Source organism: Pongo pygmaeus, chromosome 4, assembly GCF_028885625.2.
Source record: "Pongo pygmaeus isolate AG05252 chromosome 4, NHGRI_mPonPyg2-v2.0_pri, whole genome shotgun sequence".
Taxonomy (NCBI): Eukaryota; Metazoa; Chordata; class Mammalia; order Primates; family Hominidae; genus Pongo; species Pongo pygmaeus.
The window spans coordinates 42,335,813-42,355,624 of record NC_072377.2 but is presented as its reverse complement, the minus strand read 5'-3'; the positions used below and the strand labels follow the sequence as shown (position 1 = coordinate 42,355,624).

Here is a 19,812-nt window from a genome sequence, read left to right as displayed (position 1 = left end):
CTTTTATCTTGGAATAAGAAATGAGCAAAGTTTAGAGCTCTACTATTTTTAGGAGTAGTGGAAGAAAACATTATGTCCCTTTTGGTAAGTTTCTTTCTGAATATTTTCTTGAAAGTAAGTCCAAATGAAGTGCATGTGGTTTGTTTTTAAGCAGACAATCTTTACCAAAATATTGCATGTAGTGGTAGAATTGATTTTCCCTCATCTTTAATTAAACAAATAACTATAAATAATGTTCTGGGTAAGTTATGTCAGGGCCCTTATTATTTTCCAGATTAGGGAGAAAATCCTAATAAAGAAGCGATTTTAGTGATACAGTTTGGCCACTGGTATTATCTCTTTAAGATTCAACTGAGTTTCTCTGAAAGTATCACTATTCCCTGTATGCCCTCTGCTCTGAGACTCAAATCCAGCTGGGTTTTGGTCCTGCTTTCATTTAAAAAACTTCCTAAAGTTCATGGGTGGATTTGTTAATGACTCTTTGAGTCAGAGCTCTGTGATACAAAAAAAGGTGAAGTCTTACTCAATTCAACAGTTTTGATGCAAAGTCCTCACAGGGGAAGACACTGATGCCCTGCAATGCCTCAGGACTCTCCAGAATGTTTTCACCAGCAAAAAGGCCCTCAGCAGATGCAGCCTCTAGACCTTGAACTTTCTAGCCTCCAAAATGGTAAAGAAATAACTTCATTTTCTTTATAAATTATCCAGTCTCAAGTATTCAGTTACATCAACAGAAAATGAGCTAAGAGAATTACTGATTATTTGAAGGGCAGTCCACAGTTGATGAAGCTCTATACAGACATGATCTCATGCTCTCCTCACATCCACTCTGTTACATACCATAAAGCTGAGGATTACAGAAGTTAAATAATTTGCCCGAGGTCCCAAAGCTTAGTATTTTTCCTCAGATTTCTTGATTCTCAATTCTAGCTCTTTCTTCTCCAATGTTGTCACATAATGAATGTATTACATGTTTGCAAGACATTCTACATCTGTAAGACTCACTGCCAGATATTACAGAGAAAGCAAATGTATCAGAAACATGTTTTCATGAGGTTATGATCTAATAGAAAAAACAGGACACAGAAAAGATATCTAAGAGTTCAAGGTTATACTTAAATATCAAGCCAGTAGCATAAACAGAGGATTGTATAAATATTGAGAAGAAGGAAAGTTAGCTGTGAAAAAAGGTGGTCGTGAAATGATGATCTGATTATAAGAGAAGGAATCAGGGAAAGAAGGACAGTGACATGGCTGTCGTGTAGAGAAGAGGAGGGTGAATCAAGGAACCAAAGTGACATCAAACCAGCTTCAGTTCTTTTCTATTTTCTGCATAGAGATTTTCTCATCTTATTTCTACTATAAACTGTGTAATAAGTAAGTAATCACATAAAGTTTTGTTTTTTGTTCTTGTGGCTTATCACCATGAATTAGTTATTGTATACTTTTCACCTTCATTATCTGAGATGATGACTTTTCACTATTCAATACTTTATTCAACCAGCTAACATTTCCTGTGCACCTCTGATGAGCCAAACACTGGCAATGATATGGCACTGAGTATGAAAAGAGTAACAATACACTGCTCACTACCTTGAGAAGTGCCTATGTTGCAGAGAGAGAGATTCATATATAAAATACTTACACTTATTTGCATAGTGATAAAGATAGAAACTCAGCAATTTATGACATATAGGAGGAGTATCTACCATGCATGATTGGAGATGTGGCATTAGGAGGCGCTGATTAGGGATACATTGAAATTATCAGGCAAGGAAGGGAGAAGGAGCCATTCCAAGCAGAGAGGGCCACACGGCCAAAGTTAAGAAAGAAAGGAATGGCTGATGAGCTGAGAATTACTAGCAATTTGGTATTTTTCGTGATTATGATGCAAGGCAAAGGAGATACAAAGTTAGGGAGGTAGAAATTAGCAGGTGAAAATAGGTCTTGTAAACCATTTTAAGGAACTTGATTGAGCTTTAATCTTACAGACAGTGGGATAGCACCAACAAGTTTAAAGCAGAGGCATTGTATGTAATTAGTAATTAATGAATTAACTAATTAGTTAATTAACTTATTAGTTAACTAAATTTGTACACAACTAATTAATCCTGATGAGTGACAAGAACAAAAGCCAAAAACTTAGTTAATTACTAATTACATACAATGTAACTAGTAACATCATTGCTACAATATACTATACATTATCTAGTACACCCAAAATATTTTTTCAGATTTTATGGAAAAATCCTTTTAATTTTTTAGAAATAAACAATATGAATCCGAGGAAATTTATGTAAATTCCTTTGTCAATGCCTCAACTTATATCTTATTAATAGAAAATTAATATTTAGGAAAGCCTGATTAAATGTACTCAGTATGACAGATGATTCTTGTTTGCCCTGCACTAAGATTTAGAGCCTGTTCATGTCACATGAGGACTGTAACCCAGCATAGGTTTATATGGAATATTGTTCAGCTGTTTATCTAAAAAAGGAAGGATGAATATATCTCAGCAGCAAGAACCAATTAAGGAGGATAAATTGTTTTTTAACTTCTATGAAACACTCCTTTAAAGAAAAACTCCCATTCTGTAGGCTGCCTGTTCACTCTAATGGTAGTTTCTTTTGCTGTGCAGAAGCTCTTTAGTTTAATTAGATCTCATTTGTCTAATTTTGGCTTCTGTTGCCATTGCTTTTGGTGTTTTAGTCATGAAGTCCTTGCCCATGCCTATTTCCTGAATGATAATGCCTAGGTTTTCTTCTAGGGTTTTTATGGTTTTAGGTCTAACATGTAAGTCTTTAATCCAAAGGGCTAATATCCAGAATCTACAATGAACTCCAACAAATTTACAAGAAAAAAACAAACAACTCCATCAAAAAGTGGGCGAAGGATATGAACAGACATTTCTCAAAAGAAGACATTTATGCAGCCAAAAGACACATGAAAAAATGTTCATCATCACTGGCCATCAGAGAAATGCAAATCAAAACCACAATGAGATACCATCTCACACCAGTTAGAATGGTGACCATTAAAAAGTCAGGAAACAACAGGTGCTGGAGAGGATGTGGAGAAATAGGAACACTTTTACACTGTTGGTGGGACTATCAACTAGTTCAACCATTGGGGAAGTCAGTGTGGCGATTCCTCAGGGATCTAGAACTAGAAATACTATTTGACCCAGCCATCCCATTACTGGGTATATACCCAAAGGATTATAAATCATGCTGCTATAAAGACACATGCACATCTATGTTTATTGCAGCACTATTCACAATAGCAAAGACTTGGAACCAACCCAAATGTCCAACAATGATAGACTGGATTAAGCAAATGTGGCACATGTACACCATGGAATACTATGTAGCCATAAAAAATGATGAGTTCATGTCCTTTGTAGGGACATGGATGAAACTGGAAATCATCATTCTCAGCAAACTATCGCAAAGACAAAAAACCAAACACCGCATGTTCTCACTCATAGGTGGGAATTGAACAATGAGAACACATGGACACAGGAAGGGGAACATCACACTCTGGGGACTGTTGTGGGGTGGGGGGAGGAGGGAAGGATTGCATTAGGAGATATACCTAATGCTAAATGACGAGTTAATGGGTGCAGCACACCAGCATGGCACATGTATACATATGTAACAAACCTGCATGTTGTGCACATGTACCCTAAAACTTAAAGAATAATAATAATAAAAAGAAAAACTATGAAAGAAAACAAACACAAACATACAAAGTTTTTGCATTTTTATTGCTTTATTGTTAGTTCTTTAAAAATTATTTATAAGTCAAAAACATATTTTCCTAAAAAACATGAATGGTCCAGTTACCTGGACTCAGGACTAGGAATTATGAACTTAGCCCTGTTCCTGAAGCCGATTTTTCATTAAGTGTTCTGAAAAGCAGTAGCCTGTCTATGACTCAGCTTCTGTTAAAATCAGATTTTGGAGTTGTCCTGTTTTCTTGAGTAAAAAAAATGGAAAGAGTCCCACATTTCCTAAATGCAATCATGAGAGATACCAGTAATCAAAGAATTTAGATTCTGAGGATAGGACTATATAGGTTATCTAAGTCAATATTCTCTTTCGACCATTGCATTTGAGGCCCAGAGCAATGATGTTCCATGTACGAGTACACTAGGAATTTGCAGAAGACCTACAATAATCTAGTTGGTCTAGGTGGGGAGCAAGGATCACACAGATGAAAGGCAGCACCAAAAAGAGAAAAGGATGCATTCTGAGTGAATGAAGTGAGTTCTTCATGTGATAGGAAAAATGGGATAGGGAAAAACTAATGATTATGTTAACACTAGACTCTGCCTGCATGGTGATACTTCCCCCCTTAAGTTGGCCCTCATGGTACCAGCAGGTAAGTCTAATTTGAAACCTCTATTTTTAGAACCATCTGTTTTTTAGTTTTACTGGTAATAGCAACAGTGTGGCATGAATATTTTAATTCCCTGCTCTCTTTCCATTAGTCTTCAATAACTGGTCCTGGCTCATTTCCTCCTTGTGTCCAGGACTCACCTTTAGAATTTCTTACAGTCTAGCACCTTGGGCAGCCATGGCCGGCCAATGGGTCAGACTTAGCCCACCAAATAAAATTTCTTTGCCGTCCCTGGATTAGAATTGGGCATATTTGTTCCAAAAGTTCCCTGTTACACTGAAAAGATAGTGAGATATTTTTGTTTAATACATTCTTTTCGTTGAATACTCAATTTTCAGTTGAGACTACTTACTCAGGCAAGTGTTTCCCCACTTAGCTGAGAGAAGGTGTCAAGATGCCTTCCTCTGTGCCTTAACTCTGGAAGCTCTTATCCCAGTAAGCTGACTTTCTTTGGTATTACTTTGCTCTCTACTGGTTACTTTCATCATCCTACTCACAGGGAGGAAGATATTAATACTAGCATATAAGAACCTCACTTTTTTAAAACCTCGGTTTGTAAAAAATGAGCAGTAAAAGCCCTGCCCTTTCCCCTGGCTTTATACCAGGTGCCTTGGTAAATGTGGCTTGTGTGAGGTTTTGCTTTCTTTAGTTGGTTGCCAAAGTTAACCTTGCTTTTCACTGTTTGCCCTGTATGTTTGTGACCTTTTCCATGGGGTGCTATTATAAGTCTTCAACATAGGTTTGAATAAGATGAATTTGCCTTGTCCTCTGTCTGGCTGTTGAAGCTGTCTCCGCATGACTGCCATATCCCCTGTGGGGGAGCAGGTAGAGAAAAGGTGATTCATTCATTCAGCAAACAAGTATTTACTGAATGCCCACTATGGGCCAGTATCTATACTAGAAATCATAGATGCTGTGGTCAAACAGAAATAGTTCCTGGCTTCATAGAGAGGCAAGCAATAAGCAAATAAACAAACAAAAATGACATATTTGCATAGTGTGACAAATGTTTTGTAGGACAAGAACACAGGGCTATGAGAGAATATATCTGGAGGATCCATTTGAATTGGGGTGATTTAGGGAGGCACCTATGAGGAGGTGGCCTTTAAATGGAGAACTAAGGATGTGATCCATGAGGAGTAAGGAGGACAATTGTCCCAGGCAGTGGGAAAAGCATGAGAGTAGGTCCTAAGGTGGTGTCTGTATGTGAACAACGATCCCAACTCCCCTGTGAGGACTATCTCTGACTCTCAAAAAGGCATATTAGCTTTGGCAGGCATATAAAAATTCCAGTCCAAGAAAGAAGAAGACCACCTCTAGAGCAGGTCTTATATAAGAAATATTTTCCATCTCACCTAGGGTAACAATATGCCCATTAATTAATTTATAAATGTCTCACAGCAATATGCATGGACCAGGAATGAGGCTTTACAGTCACAGTAAAAACTTACTTTTGGGACTGCCATCTGTGAGCATCTGCACTGCAAAGGCCAAAGTCGAGGCTGGAATGTCCCCTTACATTTTGGTGTCCTTGCTGCTATAGATAAAATGATTTTTTATCACTTTGTTCTTTGGGAACTAACATGCTATATATTCTGAAGAGAGTATTGTCCTGATACAGAAAAAGCATGCAAACACTGAGTGTTTTAATTGTAGAACATAAGAGAGAATGGTGGCAATGTTTTGGTTTGGTCTGGTTTTCCTTCAACTTATTCTACTTTTTAGACCGGATCATCTGGATATTGACAGTCATGTTTTCACACTTCTCTTGGGCATTTTGATTGCAATTCCAGAGCTAGAAAAAAAGTAACATTAAAAAAAATCCAGGCAGGCTCTTATAAATAGTTGAATTAGTCCTATATTCAAAAAACTTTTTTTTCCTAAATAACCACTACTTGAACTATAACTTAAATGACCAGATCTGTCTAGTTTGGAAGTTTTTAAAAAGAAATAATAAAAAAAAAAGACGAAGTTTTGTCCTGTATTGAAATTAGTCACATAATATGAGGAATAGGAAGAATTTTTCCAAGTCTCCAAAGGACGAGGTAAAGCATAAAAAGGAGTTAATTGCCGATGTTTTTACCAAAAAGAAGTTGCTACTAATTGTTCTACATTTTTTCAAAAAAAGATTACAGGTGGTTGTTTTCACTATTTTCAAATAGACTTAAAAAGAAGCAGGGGAAGAGGACAATACAAATAATTTATTTTATTTTGTAGAAGAAAAACAAATGATAAAGAAGGAATATTTCCTTTGCAACTACCACTCCAGTTTTTACTTCATCCATCGCACTTGAAAATTAAATAAATATCTATTAAGTATTTAGAATAATGCCAGGTCCATACTATGTGCTGCACAAGTATTTGTTAACTAAAAAGACAAGGAAAAACATGAAGGTAAAAAAGAAAATAAAGAAGGCAAAAAAGGTAAGCAATCCTAGATAAACTGTGGAGAAAATTCTAAAATGTTCAGAATTTCAAAAATAAAATTCTTTCAGAATGTTTCAAGAACCTCTATGATCTTCCTAAATTCAAGTTGCATCAATAGGGACTCTTAGATGAGTCCTATAGAAAGCAAAGTGCAATTAAACTACAAATTTCTAACTTAAATATGTCGTAAGCCTGTTCCCCTAAAGCATATTACATTCGTTACAAAAAAGTGCCCAACGCCTCTTGGTTTTGATTACTACGTTGTAATGGGTACTGGACTAGCCCATCTACATTATACACATGTAAAACTAGACAACAGGCTATACATGACTGAAGTCTTTGAAAGAATGGAAACTACCAAAGGGAATCTCACATTTCTCCTATCTCCCTGGCTAGGACTATCTGTACTGAAACCCAGCAAGCTGAAATCAGCAAAACAAGATGGTCTTGCTAACTTGAGGAAGCTGTAGCAGCTGGAAGCTCCAGAGAGGAGGGGGCTGCAGAGTCTGCACGTAAATGGGGGTAGGAGGAGTTCTGCATAAGTTTTTGACCAAGGATAGGGCTTCACATGAGCAAGATGAATTGTGTGAGGCTTACCAAAGAGTGGAGAATGGAACAGAGATGCTAGTGAGCCAGAAGTGCTGAGAACATTGAAGTGCTGGCCTAGCCAGACTAGAAAGAGATGTTCAACACCTTAGTAACACGTCAGGCATTCAAATGAGTCACCAGAAAAACCATGGTAGAGTATTGTAAGGTTATTCCATGGCTGAACTGGAAAGTGTGAAGTGTAAAATGGTACAGTATTCACTGTTAATAGACTTGAATAAGTTAAGAAATATATTATTAACTTTAGAGAAACCACTAAAAATAATAATGTATAGATAATAACAACAAAAAATAAAATAATAAAAAACTGATAAAAACAAAAGAAGACAGAAAAGGAACAAGAGAGAGACAGACATACAGATAGGACAAATTGAAAAGAAATAGCTAGATGGTACATATAAACCAAATCATATCAATAATTATAGCAAATATTAGTGGCCTAAGCACTCCAATTCAAAGGCAGAGATTGTCAGGCTGGATGAAAAAGTAAAACCAAATTACATTCTGCCTAAAAGAGACACGCTCAAAATTTAAAGACACGAATAGATTGAAAACACAAGGAAGTTGGGCAATTGTATTAATATCAGATAAACTAAACATCAAGACTAAAAGTTTTGAAAATGATAAAGGGCCATTTAATAATGTAAAATAAAATCATCAGGAAGATTCAAGAATCTTAAATATGGATGGTCCAATCAACAAAGTTTTAAAATTTATAAATAAAAAATTTATAGATCTTAAGACAGAAATAGAAAAATTTACTGCCATAATTGGGAATTTTAATAAGCCCCTCTCAATAACTGATAAAATGACTAGACCAAAGACATGATTATGGATACAGTAGATCTGAATAACACTATGAGACAATTTCACTTAATTGATGTTTATAGAACATATACCTAACAGCTCCAGAATACATAGTCTTTTAAAGTACACATACAGTGTTAACCAAGAAAGACAATATCTTAGATGAAAAACATATCTCAATAAATTTTAAAAGATTGATATTCTCTGACTACATCATAATTAAATAAGAAATAAAGTCTTACTAAATATATTTTCTTTAAATTCTCAAATATTTTCAAATAAAATGATGTATATCTATGGGTCAAAGAAAAAATCATAAGGAATTATGATTTCTAACTGAATGATTATGAAAATACAATATGTCAAAATTTGTAGGATGCAGCTGAAGCTCCAGTACAATCTGGAGTTCATCAAGAGAAATCAGAAGCCAAATCTACCTCTGCCTATAAGCTCATTGACACTGATGACCTACCAAGGAAGCTGACAGGCTTCGTCATGAAGCTGCACAGGCACCTGACTCAAGAGTCAGAGAAACTGCCTAATCGAGAAAATAAGAGAGAAGATAAAATATAGGAAATTAGAAATGAAAAAAGCGACGTGACAACTGATATCACAGAAATAAGAAAGATCAGCAGATACTATTATGAACAATTATATGACAGCAAACTGGAAAACAGAGGAAATGGATAAATACCTGGAAACATACAACCTGCCAAGATTGAATCAGGAAGTAATAGAAAACCTGAATAGATTTATCACAAGTAGTAAGAATGAACTGGCAATTAAAAGTCTCCAACAAAGAAAAGCCCAGGACCAGATGGATTCACTAGTAAATTCTACCAAGCTTATGGAGAAAACTATACTAGTCCTCCCCAAATTATTCCAAAAAGTTAAACAGGAGGGAATTCTCCTTAACTTATTTCATGAGGTCAGCATTACCCTGATTCCAAATCAGACAAGGATGCAAGGAAAAAAAAAAAAAAGAAACCTATGGGCTAATATCCCTAATGAACATAAATGCAAAAAGTTCTCAACAAAATATTAGTAAACCAAATCCAACAGCACATCAGAATAATAATACACCACAATGTAGTAGGGTTTATCCCAGGGATGCAAGGATAGTTCAACATGTACAAACCCAAAATGTCTCAACAAGTAGGTATATAAGGAATATACCTCAACATAATAAAGGCTATATATGGTAAGCCAACAGTCAGCATTTAATTGAACAGGGAAAAGCTGAAAGCTGTTTCCCTAAGAATTGGAACAAGAAAAGGATGCCTGATTCACCACTCCTGTTCAACCTAGTGCTGGAAATCCTAGCCAGAGAAATCAGGCAAGAAAAATAAAAGGCATCCAAATTGCAAAAGAAGTCAAACTGTCCCTCTTTGTTGTTGATATGATCTTATATGTAGAAAAAACAAAAGACTCCACCAAAAAACTCTTATATCTAATACATAAATTTAGTAAACTCTTATATCTAATAAATAAATTTAGTAAAGTTGCAAGGTACAATATCAACATACAAAAATGAGTGGTCTTTCAATGTGCAAATAATGAAGTAGCTGGGAAGGAAATTAAGAGAGCAAGCTCATTTATAATCTAATTTATAATAGATAAATAAAATAAAATAGGTAGGAATAAATTTAACCAAGGAAGTGAAAGACCTACACAAGGAAAACTACAAAACACTGAAGAAATTGAATAGTACACAAATAAGTGAAAAGACATCTTATGCTCATGAATTAGAAAAATTAGAATCATTAAAATGACTGTATTACCCAAAGTAATGTACATATTCAGTGCAATTGCTATCAAAATACCAATGTTATATTTTACAGAAATTTTAAAAAATCCTAAAATTTGTATGAAACAAAAAAGAACTCAACTATCTAAAGCAAAAAGAATAAAGCTGGAGGCATCACACTACCTGACTTCAAAATATATTACAATGCTATAGTAACTGGATATCTATATGCAGGAGAAAGAAACTAGACCCCTACCTCTCACCATGTACAAAAGCAACCAAAGATAGATAAAGACTTAAGCAAAAAAACTCAAAACCATTAAACTACTGGAAGAAAACATAGGGAAACACTTTAGTTCATTGGTCTAGGCAAAAATATTATGATTAAGACCTCAAAAACACAGGCCACAAAAACAAATGTAGACAAATTGGACTGTATTAAACTAAAAAGCTTCTTCACAATGGAAACAGTTAATGGAATGGAGAGACAACCTATTGTTGAATGGGAGAAAATACTTGCAAAGTATTCATCTGACAAAGGACTAATGAAAAGAATATACAAGAAACTCAACAGTAAAGAAAAAAAAACCCAATTAAAAAGTGGACAAAGAACATCAATAGACATTTCTCAAAAGAAGGGATACAAATGGACCACAGATACATGTAAAAATGATCAACATCACTAGTCGTGATGAAAATGCAAATCAAAACCACAAAGAGATATTATCTTATTCCAGTTAGAATAACTATCATCAAAAAGATTTTGAAAAACATGCTGGTGATGATGTGATGAAAAGGGAACTCATACACTTTGGTGGGAATGTAAATTAGTACAGCCAGAATACAAAACAATACAGATTTTTCTTTAAAAAACTAAAAATAGAACTACCATATGGTCCAGCAGTCCCTCTACTGATTACGTATCCAAAGGAAAATAGTGTACCAAAGGGATACCAGCATCTTCATGATTTCTGCAGTACTATTGACAAAAGCAAAAATGTGGAATCAAGCGAAATGTTCATCAATAGACGAATGGATAAAGGAAATGGGATATATATACACAATAGAATACTGTGTTATCATTAAAAAGAATAATATGGAGAATGAAATCATGCCATAGAAAAGAATGAAATTACGTCACTTGCAGCAACTGAGAGGAGTGTCTCAGAAGGAGAGGGAGTGTTAAGAGACATTGGTTAATGGGTACAAACATAGAGTTAGATAGAAGAAATAAGTTCTAATGTTTGATAGCAGAATAAGGTGACTTTAGTTAACAACAATGTGTTGTATATTTCAAAATAGCTGGAAGAGAGGACTTGAAATGTTCTCAATACATAGATATGATAAATATTCAAGGTGAGGGGTATTTCAAATACCCTCACTTGACCATTATATATTTTATGCCTGTAATAAAATATCACAGGTACCCCATAAATAAGTATAATATTATATACCAAGAAAAAATAGTGTACAAGACTTCCACATTAAATCTATAAAATATTACTGAATTATTGAATATCTATCTAGATAAATGAAATTCTATATCTTATTGATAGACTAGATCCCTTAATACTGTTAAGATATACATTTCCCCAAATTGATTTATAGATTTCTATAATACCAATCAAAATTTAAGAGGCTTTTGAAGTAGAAATTGACATGCTCATCCTAAAATGTGTGTGAAAATGCAAAAGACCTTAAATAGTCAAAACAATGTTGAAAAAAAAGAAAAAAGTTGAAGAATTTATCCAACTGGATTTCAATAATTAACTATAAAGCTTAAAAGAACAGTATGGTATTGGACTATATTAAACTAAAAAGCTTATGTTCGGAGTAGAAATATAATTCGATGGAGTAGAATATAATCTAGAAATCGACAAACCCACATATAATCATTTGGTTTTTGACGAAGGCACACACAATACAATAAATAGCACTAGAAAAACTGAATATGCATGTGGAAATAATAAATCTTTACTCTTGGCTGGGTGTGGTGTCTCACGCCTGTAATCCCAGCACTTTGGGAGGTCAAGATGGTTGGATCACCTGAGGTCAGGAGTTCGAGACCAGCCTGGCCAACATGGTGAAACCCCCTCTCTACTAAAAATAATAATACAAAAATTAGCTGGGCATGGTGGTGGGCGCCTATAATCCGAGCTACTTGGGAGGCTAAGACTGGAGAATTGCTTGAACCTGGGAGGCGGAGGTTGGAGTGAGCCGAGTTCATGCCATTGCACTCCAGCCTGGGCCACAAGAGTGAAATTCCATCTCAAAAAAATAAAAAAATAAATCTTTACTTTTTTCTCATGCCACACATAAAGGTAATTTGATAAATATCATATATCTAAAATGAAAGCTAGAATTATGAAAATTCTGAAAAAAAACTTCAGAGAAAATATTTCCAACCTTTGAGTAGAAAAATATTCTTAGGACACAAAAAAGCATGAACCTTTTTTAAAAAGCATTGATAAATTGGACTTATTTAAAATTAAAACCTTATCCTCTTCCAGACACTGTAAAAAAATATGAAGATGAAAAGGCAAGTCTTCAACTGATGGAAAACTTTAAAGTAACTCTCTTTCTCAACTCAATAATTAGACAAAAAACAATCTCAAAATGTGCAAAGGCATGAATAGACATTTACAAATTAAGATGCTTGGATTGGTAATAAGCACATAAAAACGTGCTCGGCATCATTAATAATCTGGGCCAGGTGTGGTGGCTCACTCCTGTAATCCCAGCACTTTGGGAGGCTGATGCGAGTGGATCACGAGGTCAGGAGATTGAGGCCATCCTGGCCAACATGGTGAAACCCTTTCTCTACTAAAAATACAAAAAAATTTAGCTGGGCATGATGGCGCACGCCTGTAGTCCCAGCTACTTGGGAGGCTGAGGCAGGAGAATTGTATGAACCTGGGAGATAGAGGTTGCAGTGAGCCAAGATCAAGCCAGTGCACTCCAGCCTGGCGACAGAGTGAGACTCCATCTCAAATAATCATCATCATCATCATCATCATCATCATCTAAGAAATGAAAATGAAAACCATAGTAAGATACCATTTCATGCCCATCAGAAGACATAAAATTTAAAAGACTGAAAATATCAAATGTTTGTGAGGATGTGGAGTAATTAGAAATCAAAAGAAATAAAAATACATCCTTACAAAACAATTGGTACATAAATGTTCAGAGCAGCTGTATTCATAATAGCTAAAATGTGGAAACCACTCAAATGTTTATTAGTAGGAGAATGGAAAACAAAACATGACATATCCATTCAACAAAATTTCATTCAGCAGTTAAAAGGAACAAACTAGTGATAAATGCAACAACATGGGTGACTCTCAAAAATTTTATTCTGTGTGAAAAAAAAATACAAGAGTACACTCCCTGTTTTCCACCTATATTATATTCAAGAATGTGCAAAATCAATCTGTAGTGATAAAAATAATATCAGTGGTTACCAAAAGTGGGGGCAGGAAGGGTGAATTTATTGCAGAGGAGCATAAGGGAATTATCTGTAGTGATAGACATGTTCTGGACAGATAGATAGATAGATAGATAGATAGATAGATAGATAGATCTAGATATATATATATTAGAGACAAGGTCTTGCTCTGTTACCCAGGCTGGAGCACAGTGGTGCTATCATAGCTCACCGCAGCCTCAAACTCTTGGGCTTAAGGAATCCTCTCTCCTCAGTCTCCTGAGTAGTTTGAATTACAGGTGCACATAACCACAACTAGCTTTTTTTTTTTTTTTTTTTAAAGTGTCTGTACAGATGGGGTCTCACTATGTTGCCCAGACTGGTCTTGAACTCCTGGCCTCAAGTCATACCTCCCATCTCAGCCTCCCAAAGTTCTGGGATTACAGGATGAGCCACTATGCCCAGCTCTGAGTCTATATAGTTTTAAACCCTCATTGAACTGCACACATAAAATGTGCATTGTTGTGTAAATTGTACTTTGTTCATGTTATCTTAAAATGGTGACTTTGGGCCATTATTCATGCAAAATCTCCAGGCATTGTTCATTTACTTATTTATTCCCATAATTATTTAGTATTTGTCATAAACAAGACAGATATAGGCCGTTTCCAAAGCTTTCAGTCCAGCAAGGACAAAAATTGAAGTTCTTTGATCACAAATAAAAGTGATGAGTATTTAATAAGGAAATTCAGAGTGCTTTGGTAATATACTTCAGGAGCACCTAACTCAGTCTAGAATCAGAAAATGATGCCCAGGTGAGGTGAAGTTTTAGCTGAGACTGAGAGAATGATTAAGATATAGCTTAAGACAAACAAGGGCAAGTCAAATCCTGGATGTGAGAGAGTGTGGGGGTGTGATAAAGGAATATGAAGAGCACAGTATGTGTGTGCAAATAGTGGCCATACAGGACCACTATGTAGATATAGGAGAGAATCAATAGAGATGCTAAGGCATTTTAGAGTTCATTCACTGAATGATTGGAAGTATTAAAAGATTTTAAAAGAGAAATGTGATCATACTTTATTTTAGAGACATCATTCTGGCTGCATTATGAATGGATAGTTTGGAGGAAGAATTTGGATAACTAAACAAGAATGAGAGTAGAAAGAAACTACTCTTAAGACTATTGCAATATCCAGGTAAGACATGATGGTGGCTTCCATAGGGGATATAGCAAAGAATGATGAAGAGCAGGGAATGAATCTGAGAGATTCTAAGAAAGTCAATTAATTGAGATTATACATTGGGATGAGAGAAGGAAGCGATGGTGCCCAGGTTCTGGCTTAAGCAAACTGAATAAATGATAGTGCTGTTTCTTGAGCTAGGAACTTGGGAGGTGGAAAAGTTCATATGGCAAAAATGATGAGTTTGGTTTGGAGATTATAGAGTTTGAAGTGTCATGTTTCTTTTTATTTTCCTTACTGTTATCTCAGGACCAAGGAATTAATGGTAAGCTCTATCTATTTCATTTAACTGACTTCATGCTATTCAAGCAATATGTTCAGTATTAAATGATTTGTCAGATTATACCCCTAAATTAATTGACTCTGGTTAATTCAGTGTCTAATTAGGCCACATATTCCCACTGGGAAGAATTTTCTTTCTTCCCTTTTTTCTGTTAAGACCGAGCCTATAAAGCAAAGCACTGACTTCCCCATTGATTCCAATGGTCTTCACACAAATGCAAGAGCAGATGGCTTGTAAAAGTAAAATATAAAATTGTCATGTTCATTCTGTGCTCCCAAGGAGCTCTCTCAGGCTGGGAGAATATGGCCAGGCATGGCGGAAACTAACAGTCTAGACAACTGTTTTTAGAACATGGAAAAAATAATGAGAGGTGATGAAAGACAATTTCATTCTCACACATCACCAGTTCCTTAGGAAGGCCAGCAAAGAGCAACACTCAGCAGAAAGACAGTCTGCATTGCTCAGGAAACCTTCTGTTTCAATAACTATTTACAGCTAGGGCAGAACAACGGGGCTGTGGCCTTACTATACTCACTGGGAAAACTACTGGGGCCTAGATCATGCCTTTCATTGTTGCAGTTCTTCAATCAATTGATCAGGTGCTTTAGTTTCCTTTTTACTTCAAAATCCCAGAATAACTCCTTGGTGTCAGAGTTGGAAAACCTACCAGCAAAAGGGCCTTCCAACCCACCATGCACATTGTCAGATTCAGTTGGTACAGACACCAAGTCTTGCAAAATTGGAAGATATGTGATGTTGTGCCCCCAGTTTCCCTTGTCCCCATTTTCCTAGGTACCTAGGGCTCTTATGCTGTCCCTTCCATAATGGAAGGAGAAGTTGTTCAAACAGAAATGTTTCATTCACTCAATTTGTTTTCAGGCCCAGTTTATTTTAAAAGATAAGTTTGGAGAAAAAAAATTTATCTAAAATGAATTAGCCACTAATATACTATGAAGAAATTTCTATAGGAATAGAAAAGTGAGAAATATTAAAAAGCAAATGGACCTTCTCTTCACCCTCATAAAGGTTCTAAGTGGGATTTGGTGCTGGGACTCTTACAGTTTAGGGCCAACAGCTCATACAAGGAAGTGAATCAAAGGAGATAACGTATCAACTTTATCACTAGGCAAGTTTGTCTGGGTAGCCTTGCAGAGTCTCTAACTGTGCAGAGACTTTTGTTACCCTCCCCCCCTGAATCATGAATGTAGAACCTGGAAATTTGCAACTTGAGGCATTTACTGCAAGGGAGAAGTAGGCCATATGAAAAGACAAGTAAAACATTATTTTTACAAATAAAACTTTACAAGAGACTTCAGATGTTGGAAGAATTGACTTATCAAATAAAAAAATAAGATATTTAAGTTATAAAACCACCAATTTCCCAAGGTTATAATAATCTGTCAATGGTGAAGAAAATGGTATATAATCATATAATTACTAAATCTGCAAAGTTGTTACATATCAGTACTGCAAAATGACAGGGATAGAGTTATTTGTGTTAGAAAATCAGCACTTTGAAAAAAAGGAATCAAGGTTTCATCTATGAGGGACCTGTGCCAGACAGAATGACTCATTTTGATTGTTTGTTCTTTCCAGGTGCAATGTGCTTTTTTTCTGACTGCAGACTATAATGTTTATTCCTACTGGGGCAAGATTTCAGTTTCTTTTCTCAGCAACAAGAAAGTACTCTGTCTGAAATCAAGCAGCTTCTGGGAAGACCAACAGTGATGGAAACTAGAGTTACAAAGCAAAACCCCTACATCCTGAATGCCCAGCCCGGTCAATGAGATTTTTCTGTCTCATCTGTCAGCTAACTTGGTCCTTTTCCCCTGGGAACAAAACTGAGAAGGGTTAAGAGATAATATGGAAACAAACCCCCCAGAACTTGCCTAAGAGGGTAGCTGTGTACCCAGACCTTCTTTCCTCTATGACATTTTACTAGAAAGAGAGAGTTCCATACTTTTTAATCTGAATAGTTGGCACTCACTTAAAAAAGAATGCAGCCTGATTCCTCTCTGCCCCTCTAGCTATTTCCAGAAATTTGTTCATGGGATGAAATGGTAAGTAAAGAATTCAGACACTGGTTCTGATTAAGGGATCTTATAAATGATTTATAACCTTTGGGAACATCAAAGACAGCACTCATGAGCCAGGCAAGCTAAGGGGTGTTCAGGAGTAAAATGCACCTCCCCATCTCACAAATCCATTGTTTTGATGAAAGGATAAGAGGCAGTTGGCTTGGGAAGGTGAAAAGGCAGGAAAAGAGTGGGAAGTCAGCTCTTAGGATAATAATCACATCCACAGACATTGTCTCCTTTCATATATTTACAGCTTTTCTTTCTTATCTTTCCACACCTCTATATTCAGTTATGTATGACCTACTAGCAATTTACAGCTGCTTTAAATGCATACATTTCAGGTTGGGTGTGGTGACTCATGCCTGTAATCCCAGCACTTTGGGAGGCTGAGATGGGTGGATCACTTGAGGTCAGGAGTTCAAGATCAGCCTGGCCAACATGGCGAAACCCCATCTCTACTAAAAATACAAAAATTAGCCAGTCTTGGTGGTGCACAGCTGTAATCCCAGCTACTCGGCGGGCTGAGGCAGAAGAATGGCTTGAACCCAGGAGGCAGAGGTTGCAGTGAGGCGAGATCGCACCACTGTACTCCAATCTGGGCAACAGAAAAAGACTCCATCTCAAACAAACAAACAAACAAACAAACAAACAAATAAATGCATACATTGTTTCAGAAATTCTCTCCCATATTGATGAGTCTTCCATAGGCATCTAATTTAAATATTTTTTTCTGAAAAGCAAAAGGTGCTCTATTATGTTGCTGGTGAGAGTGCAAAATGGTATAGCCTCTAAAGAGATTAATGTGACAATAACTGTTAGAACCATATATGCAATCACCCTTTGACCTAGCAACCTCACCTCATGAATTCATCTTGAATTCTTCTCTCTATATATATGTGGGCAAAATGGAAGCTATTCAATGTTACATTGTTAGTAATAGCAAGTTAGTGTCTATTTTTATATCTTTCAAATAAATGTCTATTTATGTGAAAGGAATAGAATAAACTGTGGTTTATCCACAAAATGAATTTTTATGAAGTTGTAAAAAAGAATGAGGGACATGTCCATGAACTGTCATGGAGTGATTTCCAGAACGTATTTTTAACTGAAAAAAAAAATCAAAGTGCAAAAGGTGTATGTGCTATGCTATATGTGTGTAAGAAAGAAGGAGGAATGAGAATAGATATCACAAATTTGCTTACTTTTGTGAAAACAAAAAACAAATACGAAAGTAGAAAGGACAGATAGAAACTAATGAAAATGGTTATCCATTGGGTAGAAATGGGAATGGGCGAAAAGATAAAATTTTTCAAATATTATTTGTAATTTGAGTTATGCAAATGCTGTACATATTGAAACAATAAAACTGAATTATTAAAAATAAAACTAAGGTTAGAAAAGCAAACTCTAAAATTGAATATGAAGATAAAAAATGAATCTGACTTCATATTAAATTGATAATATAGCTATGCCAGGAGAGGAATTAATTCACATACTTTTGAAAACATTTGTTTTATCTTAGTAGGGTCCATTATAAAAGAAAAAAGAACTGTAAAGAAATATTAAGCTTTACATAACAGTTTATTGCAGGCTGTAATATTGTTTTAATTCTGAAACTGTTTGATTTATAGTATGTGAAATAAGTATATTACTAAGAGGAGCCAAGGTTTTCACTGTGAGAGATAAAGAAATATAAATATAACCTTTGAATAGCTAAAGAAAAAACCATGTAATATTAAATTTGAATTAAAAATATCAGTATGAGTTCTTTTTAATGTCCTTTGTTGTTGTGCATTAAGTACAAAACTTCTGTAAATTAATCTTGCCAGAAATGTTTAACCTGAACCTAAGCATGAGAAACCAGTTAGACACATCCAACATGTTGGATATTATACAAGACAATTGGTCTGTTCACTTCTAAAAAAAAGTCAGTATCATAAAAAGCAAAACTAAAAACCAAGGAGACTACTATAAATTAGAGGAAGTTAAAGAAAAATATACAAAAGTTTACTCAAATGCATCATAGGACTAAATATAAAACAAAATTATAAGACTTTTATAAAAATACAGGAGAAATTATTTGTAACCTTTGGCTAGGATTTCTTAGATATGACATTGAAAGCATAACCTTTAAAAGAAAATGTTTATAAATTCTACTTTATTGAAATTAAAAATTTCTACTATTCAAAAGACAATATTATGAAAATGAAAGTGAAAACACGAGCCATAGAAGGGAGGAAATATTTGCAAGACACATATTTGATAAGACTTGTGTCTATAATAAGTAAGGAAGTCAATAATAAGAAAACAATTTTTTTTTCTTTGGAAGACGTCTCTCACTTTGTGGACCAAGCTGGAGTGCACTGGCGTGATCACGGCTCACTGCTGTCTTGACCTCCTGGGTTCAAGCAATCCTCCCACTTCAGCCTCCCAAGTGGTTGGGACTACACCACCATGCCTGGCTAATTTTGTTGTTGTTGTTGTTTTTGTAGAGATGGAGTTTTACCATATTGCCCAGGCTAGTCTTAAACTCCTGGACTCAAATGATCTGCCTGCCTCGGCCTCCCAAAGTGCTGGGATTACAGACATGAGCAACCACACCTGGCCAACAGTATTTTTAAGTGAGGAAAAAATAGAACATTCCTATTGTCAAACATTTGGAAATCACAGACATAATTCACCCATAATAAGAGTTAATTGCTTTTAAATAAAAATGTAAAGGGTAAGTCTTCCAGATTTTCAATGAATACATATATTATTTATATTTTAGTTTATATTATCTTACAATTTGC

General features: G+C 35.4%; 1 long non-coding RNA gene across 1 annotated transcript; it reads left to right on the top strand.

Moving 5' to 3' along the window:
- Window positions 1-476: 476 nt before the first annotated feature.
- LOC129036825 (uncharacterized) lies at window positions 477-18,122 on the top strand. Its single transcript, XR_008502657.1, has 4 exons — window positions 477-670; window positions 7,225-7,350; window positions 14,505-14,614; window positions 16,539-18,122. It is a non-coding gene; the product is annotated as an uncharacterized LOC129036825 (long non-coding RNA).
- The last annotated feature ends 1,690 nt before the right edge of the window (window positions 18,123-19,812 follow it).